Source organism: Microcaecilia unicolor, chromosome 5, assembly GCF_901765095.1.
Source record: "Microcaecilia unicolor chromosome 5, aMicUni1.1, whole genome shotgun sequence".
NCBI classification, from domain to species: Eukaryota; Metazoa; Chordata; class Amphibia; order Gymnophiona; family Siphonopidae; genus Microcaecilia; species Microcaecilia unicolor.
In genome coordinates, this window is record NC_044035.1 from 198102402 (window position 1) to 198109304 (window position 6903).

The following is a 6903-nucleotide window of genomic DNA, read 5'->3' on the forward strand; positions in this document are numbered from 1 at the left end:
GGGTGTGGTTTGGAGAACAGGAATTTAAAGTGGCAGCCTTCGCCGATGACTTACTGGTAGTGCTTACTAACCCCCAGGAGTCATTGGGAGACCTTTTGGAAGTATTCTCAGAATTTGGGGCTTATTCAGGGTTTAAAATAAATTAAGGTAAGTCGGAAGCGTTGGCTATCACGGCAGAAACCCGTAGAACGTGGTCGGGACAGTTTCCTCTAAGATGGGTGGAGGACTCTTTTCGTTATCTGGGCATCTTATTGGTAGCACGGACAGCTGGGCTATATAGAATAAATATACAATGGTTGTTAGAGAAAACGAAACAGCAATTGGAAGCTTGGAAGGCCTTAACATTGCCATTGTCGGGTCGACTGTGCTTGATATGCATGGTCATTCTCCCTAGATGGCTATATGTCATGCAAACTTTGCCCTTGCGACTATTACAGAAAGATATACGACTGTTCTATCGTTTAGTGATGAGGTTTTGTTGGGCATATAAGAAGGCAAAGATTCGGATGCCTTTACTTTTGGGAGGGTGGAAGCAAGGCGGAATGGGCTTACCTAATATTAAATTCTATAACATAGCATGTAATTTGAGACAAGTACGTGACTGGATTTGTGCATCTGAATACCATACCCCCTTGGACATAGAAAAGGAGTTGTTTACACCTTATCAACTGGTTTCATTATTGCACGGAGATAGCGCAACTCTGTCACAGCTGGAAGGTAAATCTGTACTTCTGGGACCAGTACGGGAAGCGTGGAGATTCTTGGGGAAACAACTGGGAGGCGACCCACAGGTGTCAGAACTCCTAACGATTAGAGGGAATCCTATGTTTGGACGTGGACAGAAGAATCTAGTGTTCGTACGGTGGGAAGCTCATGGACTCAGGAATTTGGGGGCAGTGGTAGACCACGCAGGAGAACCTAGACTTTTAGACCACCTGATCCCTCACAAATCCATTTGCTGGGGTGATACTTTTGCACACTGCCAACTGAAGCACTATGTTCACTCACAAATCCATTTGCTGGGGTGATACTTTTGCACACTGCCAGCTGAAGCACTTGGGAGTTAGAAGTGGGATATGATCTTACCTCTTGGGACATTGCAGCTCATCTTAAGAACATCCCCCAATTAATTAGTGGAGCAGGGTATCGAGAATGTGCATATAGAGTTATTCATAGAGCATATTATTCACAGGTTCAGTTATTCCGAGCGGGGGGAATAGTAACACCTACCTGCTTGAAGTGTAACTCAGCTGATAATTCACTATATCATGGGTTTTGGGGATGTTCGGATATGTTTCTGGCAGAGGGTGGCGGCTTTTCTTTCCCTTTTGTTGCCGAGTCGTATACAGGGAACACCTGACCAGGTGGTGCTTGATTGTCCTGGCTCATTCAAGGGGCTCAGTGCGGGAGAAGTATTGTTGTGCTGTAAGCTCTGCTTGTTAGCAAGAAAATGCATCTTGCAAAAATGGGCTTCACAGGACAAGCCAGAGTACTGGCACTGGCGAAACCAAATATACCAAGTAATCACTTGGGAAGAACAAGAAGCCAGAGGCTCTTATAAACATAAGCTCCGATTTCTTGGGATCTGGAACCCCTATTTAGCTAAGTTAACACAAGAGGGAAGAAGTCTAATCCTTAACAAATTATGAATGTTACTGGTATCTAGTTCTGGTGCTCACTGAATCACTTATAAGGGGGAATAGGGATGGGGAAGGGGGGATATAAGGGCTCTAAAAATGAAAATGATTTTGGTTGACACTGTGATGAATAAGTTGAAATTAATGTGAGTATGTCCTTTTGGTGATTGTAGTTTTGCAATTCTGTTTTCAATAAAAACTGTTGAACATAAAAAAGATGATAGAACCTCTGTCCACATGGGTGTTGTCTACAGACCTCTGACACAATTGGAGGAACTAGATAAAGATCTGATCACAGATATTCAAAAGTTGGGAAAGAAGAGAGAGGTGCTGTTGCTGGGAGATTTCAAGCTGCCGGATGTAGATTGGAAGGTTCCATCTGCGGAATAGGAAAGAAGGAGCGAGATCGTGGATGCTTTTCAAAGTGCTCTGATCAGACAAATGGTGATGGAACCCACGAGGGAGGGAGCAACGCTGGATCTGGTACTCACAAATGGGGATAGTGTGTCAAATGTCCGAGTGGGTGCCCACCTGGGCAGCAGTGACCATCAAGTAGTTTGGTTTGATATGATAGCTGAAGTGGAGGGCGGCCACTCAAAACTCAAAGTCCTAGATTTCAAGCATGCTGACTTTAGTAAAATGGGGGAATACCTGAGGAAGGTGCTGATGGGCTGGGAGGACATACAAGAAGTGGAAGGACAGTGGTCCAGGCTGAAAGAAGCTATAAATAGGGCCACAAACCTTTATGTAAGGAGAGTAAACAAAAGCAACAGAAAAAGGAAACCGATATGGTTCTCCAAGCAAGTGGCTGAGAAAATAAATGCTAAAGAGTTGGAGTTCCTGAAATACAGAAAAACTCAAGAAGAGGAACACGGAGAGGAATACCGAATGAAACTGAAAGAAGCCAAGAGAGAGATACGTCTGGCGAAAGCGTAAGTGGAAGAACAAATGGCTAGAAACTAAAGGAGGGGTGACAAAAATTTCTTCAGGTATATTAGTGAAAGAAGGAATAAAAAAAGGGAATTGTGAGACTGAAAGATGCTACGAACCGCTATGTAGATAATGATGAAGAAAAAGCAAACTTGCTAAATAGATACTTTTGTTCTGTTTTCACAGAAGAAAATCCTGGAGAAGGACCTCGATTGACTGGCAAAAGTACACATGAGAATGGAGTGGATATAGCACTGTTCACGGAAGAGAGTGTGTATGAACAACTTGAAAATCTAAAGGTGGACAAAGCCATGGGACCGGATGGGATCCACCCCAGGATATTGAGGGAGCTCAGAGAGGTTCTGGTGGGTCCTCTTAAAGATTTGTTTAATAAATCCTTGGAGACGGGAGAGGTTCCGTGGGATTGGAGAAGAACAGATGTGGTTCGTCTTCACAAAAGTGGTGATAGGGAAGAAGCTGGAAACTACAGGCTGGTAAGCTCACTTCGGTTACTGGAAAAGTAATGGAAGCGATGCTAAAGGAAAGGCTAGTGAATTTCCTGAAAGTCAATAAGTTGCAAGATTCAAGACAACATGGTTTTACCAAAGGTAAATCGTGCCAAACGAATCTCATTGAATTCTTTGATTGGGTGACTGGAGAATTGAATCATGGATGTGCTGTAGATGTAATCTACTTAGATTTCAGCAAAGCTTTTGACACGGTTCACCACAGGAGGCTCTTAAATAAACTTGACAGGCTGAAGATAGGACCCAACATGGTGAACTGGATTAGGAACTGGCTGACGGACAGACGCCAGAGGGTGGTGGTTAATGGAATTCGCTTGGAGGGAAAGGTGAGTAGTGGAGTGCCTCAGGGATTGGTGCTGGGGCCGATTCTGTTCAATATATTTGTGAGTGACATTGCCGAAGGGTTAGAAGGTAAAGTTTGCCTTTTTGCGGATGATACTATGATTTGTAACAGAGCGGACACCCAGGAGGGAGTGGAAAACATGGGAAAGGATCTGCAGAAGCTAGAAGAATGGTCTAAGGTTTGGCAATTAAAATTCAATGCGAAGAAATGCAAAGTGATGCACATAGGGAGAAGAAATAAATGGGAGATGTATGTGTTAGGCGGTGAGAGTCTAATATGTACAGACGGGGAGAGGGATCTTGGGGTGAAAGTATCTGAGGATCTGAAGGAGACGAAACAGTGTGTGACAAGGCGGTGACAGTAGCTAGAAGGTTGCTAGGCTGTATAGAGAGAGGTGTGACCAGCAGAAGAAAGGAGGTGTTGATGCCCCTGTATAAGTCGTTGGTGAGGCCCCACCTGGAGTAGTGTTCAGTTTTGGAGGCCGTATCTTGCTAAGGATGTAAAAAGAATTGAAGCGGTGCAAAGAAAAGCTACAAAAATGGTATGGGATTTGCGTTACAAGATGTATGAGGACAGACTTGCTGACCTGAACATGTATACCCTGGAGGAAAGGAGAAACAGGGGTGATATGATACAGACGTTCAAATATTTGAAAGGTATTAATGAACAAATGAACCTTTTCCAGAGATGGGAAGGCGGTAGAACTAGAGGACATGAAACGAGATTGAAGGGGGGCAGACTCAAGAAAAATGTCAGGAAGCATATTGGGTGGTTGTTGGGCTGACTGGATGGACCGTACAGGTCTTTCTCTGCCGTCATCTACTATGTTACTATGTTGAAACTTTCTGCTCAGTGTGCGGCGGCGCCAGCTAAGAAAGCAAATAGAATGTTAGGTATTATTAGGAAAGGAATGGAAAACAAAAATGAGGACATTATAATGCCTTTGTATCCCTCCGTGGTGCGACCACACATCGAATTTGTGTTCAATTCTGGTCACTGCATCTCAAAAAAAGACATAGTGGAATTAGAAAAGGTACAGAGAAGGGCAATGAAAATGATAAAGGGGATGGGGTGACTTCCCTATGAGGAAAGGCTAAAGCGGCTGGGGCTCTTCAGCTTGGAGAAAAAATGGCTGCGGGGAGATATGATAGAGGTCTACAAAATAATGAATGGAGTGGAACGGGTAGATGTGAACCGCTTATTTACGTTTTCCAAAAATACTAGGACTAGGGGGCATGCAATGAAGCTACAAAGTTGTAAATTTAAAACGAATCAGAGAAAATGTTTCTTCACTCAATGTGTAATTAAACTCTGAAATTTGTTGCCAGAGAAAGCAGTTAGCTTAGCGGGGTTAAAAAAAAAAAGGCTTGGCTGGCTTCCTAAAGGAAAAGTCAATAGACCATTATTAAAATGGACTTGGGGAAAATCCATTGCTTATTTCTAAAATGAGCAGCATAAAATGTATTGTACTGTCTTGGGATCTTGCCCGGTACTTGTGACCTGGATTAGCCACTGTTGGAAACAGGATGCTAGGCTTGATGGACCTTCGGTCTGCCCAGTATGGCTATACTTATGAAATCCAGTCTCTAACTGGCAGTGAAGTGGGCAATATAATTAGAAACAATAGTAAACTTAGGTAGTCCAAAAATTAACCTGACTGCAGTATATTGTATTAGTTGAAGCTTTTTAAAATTTTGAGAAGACAAACCTGCATAGAGAACATTTTAACATTTGGACTAAAAAAAGCAAATGTTTCTAGATTAAAAAAAAAAAGAAGAAGCTTTTACTGATCTCAACTGCCTCAGTCTAAAGAAGGTTTTTCACCAAAGGTGTTTTTTGTGGGAATATCCTGTAATAATGAATCCAGAATAATTCCGAAAACCCAACATTACAATTCAACTGATAAGAATTTGATATTTGATAAAATGAGTGATGAAGATACAACCACTCCAGGATTTTTAAACTAAAGGACCTTCACGTTATCAGGGTTTAATTTCAACTTCCTACCCTATATAATAAAAAGTGCCTCCAACATTCTGAAGCTGACTCCATGGCACTGTAGGGTTCGTAAGTCTGTAGTTCAGTGTTTCATTGGCTCTCACTGTCCCCGCCCTCACGTCGAGGAAACGGAATGCTGCATAGTTGCCAAGCGAACAAACACGACATCACAGGAACAAAGAACCAATCAGACAGAACGGAACTTGGAGGAGGGAAGTGGAGTGGATCTCTAACAAACAATCATATACAGGGAGGTACGAACATCAGTGGAGGCAAGTGCACAGAACGAAAGGGAAGACAAACATTTAATCACTTTGTCACTTACACACATCACACACAGACATCACACACACACACTCAATCACTCTGTGTATCTCTCTCTTAGTCTGTAAAACACACTGTCACTCTCAGTCTCTCACATGGGCAACTGTATGTTGCATTCTCACGAGTAAGGAGCTCTTCTGATGTGATTGTTAAACTGACTGAAGGGCCTGAACAAGGAAAACTTTTACCACATTGTAACACAGTTTAACAAAAAATATTGTATATAAAGAAATCTTACACATGTAAACAACAATTATATTCAGAATACAACCATGGAAACATTAATGGCAGGAACTCATTACATTGCTAGCGCCCATTTCATTGCCTTAAGAAATGGGCATTTTTTTTTACTAGTATTAGATAATACCCAATTCTGTGTCCTATTCATTCCTGATAATACATTATTAGAAAGATCAGAAACATGAAGAGGTACTGGTAACCACCAAAAAATAGCATCTGCATAGAAAGAATTTACTCTCCCACTTTCGGTCTCACAGTGCATATAATTTGAATGCCATTATCTTTGAGCACTGGAGGGCTACTTTCTTTGGTATGGGTCAGGTGTTGTTCACATTAGCACTGGAGCTTTGAGAAGCGGGGCCTGAGAAAGCTGTTCAGTACTGACACTGGATATCATCACCCACTTGTTTGCCTGATTCAATCCTGCTGTCAACAGAGATGATAACTACTGTGATATCCCCCTTCTCACTCAGGGTGACTTGGTTCTCAATATACAGATCATATGCAAATTAGTGTGCTACCCCTTCTCGCTCAGGGTGACCTGGTTCCCACTCAGCAAATTAAACAGGTCTCACCAACTGCATATTTCTCAGGCAACTCTTTATTCCAGCCCCTGGGCACACGTCTTCTAGCTTAATACTTTATGCTTTCATAGATCTTCATACTGAGCCTCCCCACACAGATACATGGGCTCAGTACTACACCAATACTTTGGGGACTCTCAAACCCAGGCTTTGCAGCCTGCTTTTCTCAGTACTTTGGACACACAGTCCTCCCTTTGAACACACAGTCCTTTCTTCTCTGGACACACAGTCCCCTCTTTGAACACACAGTTCTTTCACTGAACACACAGTTCCTATAAGTACTGAGGACACACAATCAAACACTAATGCTTTAGGGACTT